At 42.5% G+C, this 14,619-nt stretch overlaps 1 long non-coding RNA gene across 1 annotated transcript in view; it reads left to right on the top strand.

Moving 5' to 3' along the window:
- The window catches only part of LOC117720366 (uncharacterized), a 141,525-nt gene extending 127,442 nt beyond the window's left edge, over positions 1–14,083 (top strand). Inside the window, exon 7 of the long non-coding RNA XR_013103991.1 lies at positions 14,022–14,083. This is a non-coding gene — a long non-coding RNA (uncharacterized LOC117720366). The remainder of the gene's footprint in view (positions 1–14,021) is intronic.
- Positions 14,084–14,619: the final 536 nt, after the last annotated feature.

Below are 14,619 nucleotides of genomic sequence, written 5' to 3'. Positions count from 1 at the left end.
GAGAGCAAGCAATAAAAGAATGAGGGGGTGGGGGGTAGAATGCCTACAGACTGCTGGTGAGAGAGTTATAAAAGTTCTCCTTTTAAAGTTTCAGTAAGTAGCCATTTAGAGTTATTGCATTGTGGATAATGGGGCCAAATTTAGCCTATGAATTAGACTGGGAGGTGTAGTGGCAAGACATTGCCTTCTGGGTGAGAGTAGAAACTAGCAACTTGCCAATTCCAGTGTCCTAAGAACAGCCAGGCCAGATCTCCAGGTCGTCATGAGGTCAACTTGAGGGCTGAGCTCTGGGCAGTGCCCTGAGTGACTTGGGAGGAGAACAGTTCACCCAGGCCTGGGGCAGCAATGAGAAAAGGAACTGACTCAGAGACGAAGGAAAGGTCTCACCCAATGGAAAATGTCCTAGAATGAAGAGTTGGCAAGAAGGCCAGTCATAAAGACCATGAATACCTTTACCCTCAAGGACTCTACGGTGGCTGTGAGCTCAACAGCCCTCCTTTGGGACCAGGGGACATTTATACTGACCCGTGGGGGAACAGAGCTTACCAGTTCACAGGTGTTTAGATGGATAGGTCTAGTGAGCAATCTGATATGGCTGGAGTTCCATGTGGTGGCAGGAGATGTGAACCTAAGAGTCTCTACTCCAAGTCTCACAGCACCAATGTTGTGTTTTATAAAAAAGAAGAATCCCAGGATATATTTTATGAAGAGACGAATGGTGAGTGAGAGGGGTGCCTCAGCGGGTACCAGCCATATAATGGGTTTAGTATGGAATAGAGTTTATTTATGCCATGGGGAGGGGAGTTAGGAAGGAAGGGGGAAGGGAGGGGAAGAAGAGGCCAACCAGGAACATGTGGAGAGAGGGGGAGAGGGGAAGAGGGGAAGGGAGAGAAAGGGGAAAAAGGGGTCAGGGAGAGAAGAGAGTAAGAGAGGGAGGAGGGGGCAAATAGCCCCTTCTATAGTAAGCCAAGTCTACCTGGATGTTGCCAGGTAACTGCTGGGTGGAGCTTAGAAGGAATGCTAACACTTGTGATATGGGAACGGCCTGAAGGAAGTACTCTTAGTTTGACCACACTTCTTAATTCCACAACAAAAGAAGCAAGAAAAGGTCCAATTATGTTTATCCCTAATAAATCCCAAACTAAATATAACTTATCTTTTATAATGAGGTGAAATTTACATGACTAATTAAGCATTTAGTGACTATTAGTGATTAAACCTTTAGAGGTGAACTGTGTCATGGCCTGCAGTACATGTGCACTAACTACCAGCTCAGCTTCCCAAACCCTTTCATTGCCCCAAAGGAAACCTCTCCCCATTAAACTACTGTTCCCCTTCCCTCTCCTCCAGCTTCTGATAACCCTTAACTTTATATTTCTATGGACTTACCCATTCTGAACATTTCCTATAAATGGAATTATACAAAATGTGGCCTTTTATATCTGGATTTGTTTTTTATTCTGTAGGATGTTTTCAAGATTTATTGACATGCATATAACACATGTAAATAAACCAGTGCTTTGCGTGATTAAGTAATAGCCTATTGTGTGGCTATATGGGTACCTATGCACCCTTCGGGCATTTAAGCTGTTTCCTTCCACCTTTTCCTATCGTCGGTAATGCTGTTGTAAAGGTTTGTGTATGTTCTCATTAAACAAATACACATCTCAAGGCCTTTGTACATAGACCTTGTTGTAAAATCGCTGAGTCATGCTTTAAGTTTTGAAGAAGCCACAAATGGTTTTCCACACTACCTGTCCCATTTGCTGTGTCTATCAGCAATGTCAGAACACGCTCGGCGTCCTTGCCAACGTCTGCCATTTTAAAAATAATTGCCACACTTGAGAACCATAAACACACCTTTGAACACATCAATTTCTACGTCTTTCTATTTGTATCTTCACATATTTTGCCTCTATACACACAGACAGATAAGGCGCACGTGCACACATACATACGCACACACTTTGGGTCTTAAACTTTAGTGTAAGACCTCAGTGGGAGTTGTTTGATTACACCTCAGCTTTGGATGTAGTCAAATGGGTAGTGGCCACTGGAGAAGAAACTAGAGGCAAATGTCAGATCACCCTGAGTACTGCAACAGAACACCAGCTGCAGTTCTCCCATGTCTCTTGTGGTTGTCACAAACCATCCCCACTCTGTCTTCCCTGTGCTCCATAGCTACTACCCAGCCCCTAACTCAGGTGGGTCACCCTCTGCTCAACCACAGGCCATGGCTGCCATAAGATTCAATGGAAACACTGAAAAGCCAGGTGTAATTCTACTAGGTCTGTCTTTGTATGTTCTTGTCTTTCCCCCTTGCAGCTTTTAATCTTCTTTCTTTGTTCTGTATGTATAGTGTTTTGATTATAATATGGCGGGGTGAATTTCTTTTCTGGTCCAATGTATCTTTTTCTTTAGGTTAGGAAAATTTATTTCTATGATTTTGTTGAAAATATTTTCTGGGCCCTTGAGCTGGGATTCTTCTCCTTTTTCTATTTCATGACTATTAGGTTTGGTTTTTTCATACTGTCCCATATTTTCTGAATGTTTTGAGTCAGAAATTTTTTAGATCTAACCTTTTCTTTGACATGTGTATCCATTTCTTCTATGGTATCTTCACTGCCGGAGATTCTCTTCCATCTCTTACATTCTGTTGGTGAAGTTTGCCTCTGGAGTTCCTGTTCGTATTCCTAAATCTTCCATTTCTAGAATTCCATCAGTTTCTAGTTTTTTAATGCTTCCGTTTTCATTTTCAGTTCTGAAAGTTCACTTCCTTTTACTGTTTTTTCTTGGTCTCTTTAAGGAATTTATTCATTTCTTCCTGGATTTCTTTAAGGGATTTATTTATTTCCTCTTTAAGGACTTTTATCATCTTAATATAGTTTGTTTTAAGGTATATGCCAATCTGACTTACAGACACTAAGAGACCACAGATGCCAGCCTTTATTATACTCCATAGATAGAGAAAATAAGATATTCCATGATTAAGTCAAATTTAAACAATATCTATCTATAAATCCAGCCCTACTAGGGAAACTACAACTTAAAAAGTTAATTACACCCATGAAAACACAGGAAATAAATAATTTTGTATCAGTAAAACCAAAACAAAAAAACCCACAGACATACACATACACCACCACCACCACCACCACCACCACCACCACCACCATCAACAACAAAACAGGAACTAAAAATCATTGGTCATTGATATTTATCAGTTATCAGTGGTCTCAATTACCTAAGACAAAGACACAGACTAGTAGAATAGATGTGCAAACCAACCCATCCTTCTGTTGCATACAAGAAAAACATCTCAACCTTAAGGATAGAATGTACCCCAGGATAAAGAATTGGACAAAAATGTTTTAAGCAAGTGAACCTAAGAAGTAAGCTGGTATAGCCACTTTAATATCTGACAAAAAAATTCTTCAAAACAAAATTAATCCAAAGAGATGAAGGACAGTAAATACTCATCAGAGGAAATATCCACCAAGATGACATTTCAATTCTTAACATCTGTGCCCCAAATCTAAGGGCATCTACTTTTGTAAAAGAAGCACTACTGCAGCTTAAATCCCATATTGACCCTCACACCCTGATACTGGGAGACTTCAATACCTGACTCTTAGCAATGGATAGGTCATCTGGAGGAAAACTAAAGGGAGTAATGCTGGAGCTAACTAATGCCATAAACCAAATGGACCCAGCAGGTGTTTACAGAATGTTAACCTCAAACACAAAAAGAATGGTGCTTCTTCTCTGCACCTCATGGAACTTTCTCCAAAATTGACCATAACTCAGACAGAAAACGAGTCTCAATTGGTACAAGAAAATTGAAATAGCTCCTTGCTATCACCATGGATTAAAGCTGGAAGAGAACAACAACAGAAAACAACTCTCTACTGAATGAGTCAAAACAAATCAATTAAGACATTTTAGAGTTTAATGAAAATGAATACTCATATTTATGAGACACAATGAAAGAAGTGCTAAAAGGAGTGTTCATAGCTCTGAGTACCTACATAAAATTGGTGAGATCTCACACTAGCAACTTAACAGTACACCTGAAAGCTCTAGAACAAAAAGAAATAAACCCACCCAAGAGGAGTAGCTGGCAACAGATAATCAAACTCAGAGCTGGAATCAGTAAATTACAAACACAGAGACAAATACAATGAATCAATGAAATAAAGTCTTTTTTTTTTCTTTTTGAGAAAATCAACAAGATAGACAAACTCTTACCCAAGCTAACTAAAAGCGACTATACAAATTAATAAAATCAGAAATGAAAAGGGGACAAAACAACAGACACCAGGAAATCCAGAGAATCATAAGGACATATTTTAAAAACCTGTACTCCACAAAATTGGAAAATCTAAGAGACATGGATGATTTTTTTTCAATACATACCACTGAAAGTTAAATCAAGATCAGATAAACAATTTAAATAAATCTATACCCACTAGTGAAATAGAAGCATTCATTAAATGTCTCCCAACCAAAAAGAAGCACAGGGCCAGATAGTTTTAGTGCAGAATTCTGCCAGACTTTCAAAGAAGAATTAACACTAATGCTTCTCAAATCATTTTGGAAAATAGAAACAGAAGGAACATTACCAAATTCATTTTATGAGATCACAGTTACCCCGATACCCATATGAATACTCAACAAAGAGAATTGCATACCAGTTTGCCTTAAGAACAGACATGCAAAAATACTCAATAACACACTCAGAACCTGAGTCTAAGAACACATCAGAAAGATCATCCACTATGATCAAGTAGGATGATTCAACATATAAAAGTCAGTAAATAGTATATAGGACACAAGGAGAACATGGCCCACAGAATCAACTAAGCAGGCCTCATGGGCTCACAAAGGTAGCAAGCATGGGCTCTCTGAGGGTCTGCTCTGTTGTTATGGCTCTTAGCTTGGGGTTTTAGCGGGACTCCCTAACAGAGGGAACAGGTGTCTGCTCTTGGGATCTTTTCCTCTCATTGTGTTGCCTTGCCAAGCCTTGATATGAGGGCTTTTGTCTTGTCTTATTGAATCTTTTTTTGCTCTGTTCAAATGATGTTTCTTGGAAATCTACTGTTTTCTAATGGGAAATAAAAAGGAAGTAGATTTAAGGGAGAGGGGAAGTGGCAGGGCAAGCTGGGAGGAGTAGAGGGAGGTGAAACTGTGGTTGGGATGTATTGTTTGAAAGAATATATCTTTAATAAAATATAAACAAAACAAACCTATCCACTAGAGAGTGGTTGCCATCAGTGAAGTCAGAAACAAGATGGCCTATGCTGCATCTTCACAGAGTTTTTATGGAAGGAGATCTCTGAGTGACACAGTAGGTGAGCAGGTGATCATAGCATCAAGGATTAGTGTGGGGATCACATCTTAAAGTCATGACAGAGTTCCCTGAGGGCATGCTACCTGAGCCCAGGGCACTGTGCAGGCCGAGTTGGTTTTGAGATATCTTCCAGATTGGAAGAGGGTGTGTGTGGAAGTGGTTTGTTAGGTTCTGGGCTGGACAGCTTGTGCACTAAGGCTGGGGAAGCTGCTCTGGGTACCTGAGGAGGCCATCATCACGTTTTGGGTTCAGAACCCAATCTGTAGATGCTTAGGGAAACCAAAGAGCTCTGTGGGCCTTAGGGTTTTTTTTTTTTTTTTTTTTTTTTTTTTTTTTTTTTTTTTTGTATTGTATTGTATTGTAAAGAAGTTAGCTCAGGTTCTGTACAACCCACCTCACTCCATATCCTAAGAGTCTCTAAATGTGTTGTGTACAGAAAGACAGTGAAGTGAAGTCGGGGAGTTTCTGACCATTTCCTTTGCCCTGCTTCTATCTCACAGTTGTTATGGAAGTCCTGACTGCACATGAAAGCTTTTTCTGAATGGCATGAGGTGGGACCCAAAGACATTTTGTCATAAAGCTTCAAAAGCAGCAGGGAGTGCCTGTCCTTCCTGTGGACTGCCGGAGGGCACAGTGGAGCGTCTGGGCTAAGAGAATACAGACTGAGAGTCCCTGTGCTCTCCTAAGATAGTCTGAATCTAAGGGAGGCCTCTCTCTCTCTCTCACACACACACACACACACACACACACACACACACACACACACACACACACTGTGGGTCCACAGCTGGGTGGAGCTTTAAAAATCATAGAGAAACAAGACACCACCATCAAAACATTAGACTCTGTTCTCACAACTGGTTGGAGGCAGCAGACTTTTCAGTAAAAGTTTCTAAAGGAGTGCCCTGTCAAACATTCCCTGCTTACATGACATCTCCTAATGAGGATGCACAGTAGGACAGGGAAACTGAGTTGGAAGTGGACCCACATAAAACTATACAAGCTTCACATGTTTATCTGCCCATGCATGACCCATGTTCAGGGACATTATCAGGTATGCTGAGGAGGCAGGTGCTTGTCCATGTCTGTTTTAAGCTGAACTAACAAGGAGTCTGAGGCCAGAGATTTTTGGAGTATTTTGTTTTGTTTGTTTGTCTTGGAGTTTGAAAGTCTGATAGTATGTGCAATGTCTATTCAGCACGTCTGGTGAGGGCCTCATCACAGAAAGTATAAGAGAAAGGGGGGAGGGTTGTGTTACAGGGCCTGTCTCCTAATAGCTTACTGTCCATTAATCTGTTAAACATCACATGATCTGCACTCATGACTTTGGGAATTGCAGTTCTAACATGTAAATATGGAGAGAGTGCTTGCAGGACACAAACAAGAATGCATCAATCCAGTTGACCAAGTGTGAGATGGGAGAGCATAAAGGGTGAAGCTATGGGGACATTTAAGAGGCAGCCCAGCTAAGGGAGCCAGGGTGTCGAGATGGCTTTTAGCTGAGTTTCTCTGGATGAGAAGATGGCAGTGTGATAGGAACAGGCAATCCTGGAGGATGCACTTCATAAGTAATGCAAGAGAATCAGGAAAGCCGCATTACATCCTGAGAGAGTGGGCAGAGTCTGCCTCACCAGCATATCCAAAGACTATAACTGGATATCAGGAGGTGACATGGGACTTTAACAAGCTCATGGTCTAAAGGGGAAAATAGCACAACTCAAAAATAAAAATGTACATACGTGGTGGTGTACACTTGTAACTCCAACACTCTGGAGGCTGAAACTGAGCATGAATTCAAGGCCAGCTTGGGCTACATGGAAAGATACGGTCTTTTAAAAAAGACAGGAGGCATGAGGAATCATGGCTGAGACTTCTTCATAAAGCAGGTGACATGTAGATTAAAGCTGAAGTGAGAGTTGTTTGCATGTTAGACTGAAACCAAGAAGTTAGAGCCAAGGATAAGACTGGCCAGGTAACCCTGTGTACCACTCACAGCTCCATACACACAGTGGCTGGCCTCTCTTCATGGTTTCTGTGTAGCCAGGCATGGTGGTTATTGTCTCTTAGACCAGGGACACCTGCAAGGACAGACTTCTTTCCCGTGCTGTGTGTAGACAGATACACACTGCGAGGTTGCTCCTATCTTGGGAAGCAAATGTATATTATTCTGCTCTGGAATGTTTTCAGTTTTATTTCCTTAGTTACTTTGAAGGATTAACTTTCCTTCAAAAAAAAAAAAAAAAAGAAAAGAAAAGAAAGCTAATTTGAGGGGTGGGAATTAACTGTGAAAAATTAACTTTAAATTTTTCAAATGAACTTTAGATGTATGACTCTATGGGAAATACTCTGTGGCCTTGGTAAAGTACTTGTATCTTGGTGACAAGGAGTTAGCAGCACTTCCACCTGGGGAGCATACAGGAAGGATCAGTGAGAGTTACTGGGCTTGGGAGTTCAGGGTTGGCAGTGTAGAACCTTACACAGTCACTCTCAAAATAAGATCCTTGCTGCTGAGAAGGAACGGTTTCCACAGTTAGCTTCTGGTTGGTTTGCTGTTCATGATTTAATGCGTTGAAAGGCAAGTTGTGTGTGTGTGTGTTTCATGTTCTGTTCCTCAGATAACAAAGAATAATTAGTACTTCAAGTTGCATAAATCAGCTCTTTGTAGGCACCAGAGGGCGCCAACGTAAGTTCTTTACTGTGTGCCAGCACATTATTTTAATAATGAATTTAGGGATTATGACTGTTGGCGTTCTGGGCTTACTAGAATTTGTTTTACTGTTCAGTTTGTGAACAAGAGGTTCAGAACCTGTACTGTTCTCATCAGTGTCTCTCCGTTCAGGGAAAGTGGTAGGGAAGCAGCTCTCCCCAAGGCTGTATGCTGGGAAGCTTGGGTACCTTTGATCCCCTTATAACTTAAAAAAAAAAAAAAAAAAAAAAAAAAAAAAAAAAAAAGATTCTTCTTCCTTGTAACCTGTTGAAAAGTAATTTCCTAAGAGCTACTTGTATTAGAATATTGGTGGCTATTTTACTGGAGGGATAAATGCAGAATGATGTTTATATAAATGATTGCATTGCTGGCAGAGCCTCAGCTCTTGGAGACAAACTAGTGAAGAAAAACTTAAGATTTACATCTACAGGTGCCCAGGGTGGTGCATGTCTGTAATCCCAGCATTGGAGATGGGCAGGAGAATCACTGTGAGTTTGAGGCCAGCCTGGTCTACAGAGTGGACCTAAAAGAACATCTTAAAAGAATATAACCAGGGTCTGGTAGATGGCTTAGGAGTTAATTAAGAATGCCTATACTGAGCCTGGTGACTGGAGTTTGATCCTTGGTAGGGTGGAAGGAGAGAACTATCTCCTAGAAATTGTACTCTGTTTTCCAAACATGTGCTATGACATACACACTCATACACACACACGCACACACACACACACACACACACACACACACACGCACGCGCATGCGCGCACACACACACACACACACACACACATGCATGCGCACACACACACACAAATAAATAAATAATCTAAAAACCCAATTCAAAACAGAACACCTCACTTGCTTTTCACTTACTTAGGACTACCAGTGTTCTTTGTGTCTGTGCAGATAGCCATTGGATGGGCCAAATATTCATTATCCTGTCAAATTTGGCTTTCCTTGAGTATGTATTACAATAAAGAATCTTCATCATGAGCTTACAATTAACAGTGAAGTTCTTTGGAACTTTGATTTGAATTCTGTGCAGTGTGAGGCAAAGGGACAGGGTGTGATGTGCACATACGTGCAGTCCTGCTGTACTTGATGCTCTCCAGTTTGAAAGCCGTATTTGCCCTTGTAGCTAATGCAGAATAATACACAGCACAGGTGCTTCAGACAGTCAGGCCAGCTTCTTTGTTGAAAGTACAGCTTGGGTTGTGCATTCTTTCAGATGACCCTTTATTTTTTACCAAAAGACTTCTCTTTCTGGATTTCTATTTTGAGGTTAAGAGAAGTCTTTTCTTTCTTGGGCAAGACTGCACCTCCCTCTGTTCATTAGACAAAGGGTGCTGTATGGAGGTGAAAGACAACTACTCAGACTGAGTGGCTTGGGCCACTTCTTTAAAGCCTGCTGCAGGGCATCCGTGATGGGGTAGTCACGTGTCAGTTAACTGAGGAAAGCAAACTCCTTTGTGAGAGGATGGGTAGCTGAGATGGAGGACGGAGCTACAAGGCCAGGTAGATTGTAGGATGTGGTTTGTTGGGAATAAAGTCAGGGCCGTGGACCAGTGTAGGAGTCCTTGGGTTGCGGGCATGTGCAGCACGCTTTCCTGTCCACCCTCTGCATTCCCTTTCTTTAATTTTCCCCATTTCAGGTTTTTGCAGCATGGCCATGAGGACGTGTTCCAGGCTTCCTATACCCAAATTCTGTGATGATCCTTCTGCCAGGGTTATTAACAATCTCTTAATTTGCAGCGAATAATCAAGAAAGACGAACACCATGTACTAGTGACAGGTTTCCTGATGGGAGAATGATATAAACTCACTTGCATATTAATTATGCTCCTTGGAGGCCATGTCTTCACCCTGACCATGCTGTAAAGAATTAATAACTCTCCCTTGCAATCTCATTACAGTGGAATGGAGACCTACATCCTTCAGCCTGGAAGGGAAGTGTGCTCTTTATTGTATCATCCGACATTTATTCACTCCATCAATTATCTAGCAAGTGTTGGTTAAGTGTGTTCTAGGGTTGTCTTGGGCTGGGCCTTCTACTCCATCACACAGACTTTGCCCTGGAGAGATCTGCCAAGCTGTGCCTCTGGCCAGTTCTGTGCTGCCTGCTGGTTCTCTACGCTTGGATGCTTCCTGACCTCTGTATCGCCTATAAAAAATTGCAGGTAGTCTTTGGCATGTGGGAGGAAACTCATTAATGAGGTTTAAAGTCACCAAATTTAGGTGTTGAGGATGAGCTGAGGAGGAATAAGTTATGGAACCATTTCTTGTTTCAAATAAATGATTCTTTGCCAGAGGATGAATAATGTGTGACTTTGGTCTAGGCAGGGGTTGTGATTCTTGCCTATTGGGCAACTGCAGACCAAAAGAAGCACAGAACAGCATGACGCTGGTTAAGCCCACCTCTTTTATCGAGCTGAGACCAGGCTCAAGAAGGCAGCAAGAGCTGCTAAGATGGTCAGGAGGAGTGAGTGCTCAGCAGAAATTTGAGAGACCTCACAGAACAGCGCCCAGCAGCACAGGAAGCCGGATAAAAGACGGGGGAAGGAACAGAATTTCTGCCACCCGTGGGTGAGAGGACAATTTCCCTCACTTTCTAACCTCCCCCGCAGCCTCTTAGTCATCCACTGAGTTGTGGGCTACGGCTGGCTTTCTGGTTGGGTCAAACTGGTGATAATGAGGTAGAGGCTCCTCTAATCAAGTGCTCACCCAAAGACTTTGGGAACCTTCTTATTCCAACTGCTGCCGTGCAATGGCATTCATATGTAGCCACCATGTGCAAACTCCTGACGGGGAAGCGAGTTGCTGCCTAAGTGGAGGCTCCCCAGCAGCCGTTGGTCCACACACCCTACTGTGTGCATGGCTGCAGCCTTCATCCCTGGGCTTTCTGCTCAGGGAAGGCCTGGGGCTTGCCGTTCTGTTGCTCTATCCCACTATCCCCATCCTGGAGAATGGGAGTCAGCAAGAATACCTGATCTTGACAGGAAATGCAGTCTGTTGTTGTGCGGGCCAAACAGGACCATAGAGTTGATGACTGTCGCTGACTGGACTGGGAAGCTTTTCTTTCCTGTCATCCACAACTCATGACTTCAGCTCTTCTCTACGTCAAGAATTCCAACCATTCCAGGCAGGAAAACCACTTCAGCTCTTAAGTGACAAAAAGCAGTGCCGACTGGGAGAGGAGCCGGTGTCAGAGGGTACTGTCCTTTTCTCCCTCACACAAAGCATCCATCTAATTAGCTGTTTACTGTGGGGCAGGGCTGGCCACTCACCTCTGTCTTATAGAGCAGGAATGTGGGTTTGGCAGCTTATTTGTCATGACCAATCCATTGTGAGGGAATTTGTAGAATTTCTAAGTTTTGTCGTTTCAGATATACGGCTCAGTTCATACACCGAGTCAAAGTCTGAATGGGCTCAGGTAACATAACAGCCGTAGCCTTTGTCTCAAAGAGATTGGAAGAATAATAAAACATAGTCACTACTAAATTATGCTGTGGACTGAAGGAGATTTTGCCATTAATTGGATCTAGGCCCTTTGACCTTCCTACAGGAAGCAAACTAAAGGTGTAATAATTTTTATAAAGATGAGCTTTCTGTACTTCCAGTAATTTTAAAAAGAGAACTGAAATAATTTCTGGACTCTGAAAGAAGTCTGACTTTACTGTTGTTGAAATAAATAGAGCTCTGATTTCCAAGACTTCCCTTTTTTTCTTTCCCCACCCCCCAGCAAAGTGAGGCTGACACAGGCGGTGACCTGAATGATCACCCACATTCACAAACAAAAGTCCAACTGGGCACATGTATACATCTGCTGATAAAGTTTTACAATCACCAAAAAATGTAGCTACACAGAAGTAACCTGCACACCCGTCAGCTGCAGTGCATGTGGGCAGTCACGTTTCCTCCTCGGAGATTTACAAAACTCTTAGGCTACAGTGTGGGGAGGAAAGGAGGGTCCCAGAGGTTTTCCAGGTCACCTGGCTTGATGAGAGAGGAGGTCACATAGCTTTGGGTTTCTCATTGAGTTCTGTGTAATTTTGCGTTTGAGTTCTGGCTGTTTATGTGCCCTTTGTTCCATATGCTGTCTGAGTCACTGTTGGTCTAACTCTCTCTGCTGAACAAGGTCAGTTGGCTCGAGATTCTTATCCTTTTCTAGCTGGTGTTTATCATTGGCTGATAGGACTGAGGAAGGGCAGTGACTTGGTTCACAATGTCACTAACATTATAAAGAGACCAGATCATTTTACTGCAGTTAGCAGTAGAGACCTGATCAGTGCCATATTTCCGTCTGGCCCACAGCGGACATCTGGTGGTAGTTCATCTGCTGATGCATACAACTTTGAGGTGCATCATGTGGTGTTGGAACAGGTTTGGCCATGGGTCAGTTATCTTTTGCCGTACAGACTTATGTGAACTAACAAATAATTCAATATTCAGATGTAAACTTGTGGCTTGGAGAAAGCTGCACAGATCTCTCATTTAAGGGAACTTGTGGGAAAACATGAACCAATCATTTTGTTCAGCAATTGTTGTAATATACAAAAATCTGTCTCCGTGCACCCACTTTTATACATCTGCTTCTATAAAATGATTAAAAAAACATAGATGCGTCTTCTCATGTGCCTTCTTCATGCAGCTGTGGGAAGACAATTAACTATATCCTTGAAGTAGTTTAAAGTAGAGACATGCAATAAGCAATTATTCACTCATCTGTCTGACTGTCAGGGTTGTTTGTAAGTCAGGTCAATAAGATGTTGACTACGTGGCTGAATGCTTTGTTTGAAATAAGGATGTGTGATCTTTGAATGAAGTTATTAATGATGTGTCAAAAATCTTGAAAACCACTCATTCCAGTGGCAGACTCTAACAAAAGCCTGGTAATAACAAGTCAGTTGCAGGGACATGGACTTTGCATACTAGTATGCCCCCTCTCTGTGTGCATGCGTGCACGCGTGCGTGCATGCATGTGCGTGTCCATGTGCCTGTGCGTGTGGGCACCTGTGTATCTATAAATGCTATGAAAACTTGCTCTTGTGGGTACATGTGGAGCCCAGAAGTTGGTGCCAATATGGCTTCTCTACCATATTTTTTGAGGCAGGGTTTCTCACTGAACCTGGGGCTCGGCATTTCAGCTAGACTGGCTGGCCACTGAGCCCTCAGGAGCTTCCTGTCTCCACTCCCTGGTATTGGAGTTACAAGTGCCTGTGGCTGGTTGTGTCTGGATTCTATGTAGGTGTCAGGGATCTGAATCCAACTTCCTCAGTAGGCAATTTACTCACAAGGCTATCTTCCTAGCCCAACCTGTGGATTTTTTTGCTTCAATAGTACTGAACAAGACAATCCCTGGTGTAGTTTGCCCAAGGCCATGTCACAATAATACATGGCATAGCTGGTAGTTTCTCTGGCAAAGGTGGCATACTTTTTCATTTTCATTCCATAGGGTAGATGGTAATTACCTAAAGAGTTTGTTGTAGGCAGCACCTTGGTTCCATCACTCCAACTACACAAGGAGCTATTAGATAGAGGTGTGGTCCAGCAGACATGGTTGTGTGAGCTGAGCTATCTGCATTGATGAAGGTAGGCTGGGAATGGACCAGATGCTTCATTTGGAGATTCACTTGGGTAGACTGCATTTAGGGTCCATTTCTTTAGATAAAGGAACAACCATCCCCTGTGTTTCTCCTGCACCCCACTAGAACAACTGAGGTAATTGCTGTGCTGTGCAAAGGAGAGAGACAGTATCAGGATAAGTCTGTCTGGTCCTAGCAACTAACCTTTCTGTTTTCTTTGGCCTGTGGCGCCAACTGAGAAGGGATATCCCTCTGTTCTATGGTAATCAGATTTTTCAGGTAACAAGAGCTATAGCCTTTTTGAAAATAACTTGAGAGAATTTTTTTTTTTAGCAGAAAACAGGAATAAATTCTTCTCCTTTTTTTTTTTTTTTTTTTTTTTAAGCTTAGGCGGAGGGACCACTTAGTACCTTAATGAATCCTGATCTATCTCAGAGCCTCGGGTAAGTGTTTCACTTTCTCGTCCTGAATTTATTTGGGTTCCCAGGTGTTTGCATATGTTCCTCCTCTGAGCACATGAGCTCGTTTATTTTAATTATTATTATTTCTATCCACTTAGGAAGAATACAGAATCCAACTTACCACCCCTCTGAGCCCTCACTGATGCCCAGAAATGTTTCACTTCTGGCCAAAAGGCTCTGACCCTGCCTCTGTCTTTCTATCTCTGTGTCTGTCTCTATCTGTCTCTGTCTCTATCTGTCTCTGTTTCTCTGTGTCTGTCTGTCTGACTGTTTCTCTCTCTCTCTCTCTCTCTCTCTCTCTCTCTCTCTCTCTTTTTCTCTCTCTCTCCCTATGTGTGTGTCTCTTGTGTGTATGTCTCTGTGTGTTTGTGTATGCACTGTGTTCCTTGAAGCTACACACAGTTTTCCTCTTGCCATGTGATAGCTGTACCTGCTTCTCACACGTGTTTCATTGTCTCTAAGACTGGAGCTGCTTTTCCAAGGCCAGGAGGAAAGGGGCCAGTCCGGATCCTTCGCTATGCT

Source organism: Arvicanthis niloticus, chromosome 15 (genome assembly GCF_011762505.2).
Source record: "Arvicanthis niloticus isolate mArvNil1 chromosome 15, mArvNil1.pat.X, whole genome shotgun sequence".
In the NCBI taxonomy this organism is placed as follows: domain Eukaryota; kingdom Metazoa; phylum Chordata; class Mammalia; order Rodentia; family Muridae; genus Arvicanthis; species Arvicanthis niloticus.
Note: the sequence above shows the minus strand (reverse complement) of the source record. Positions and strands in the feature narration are given on the sequence as shown.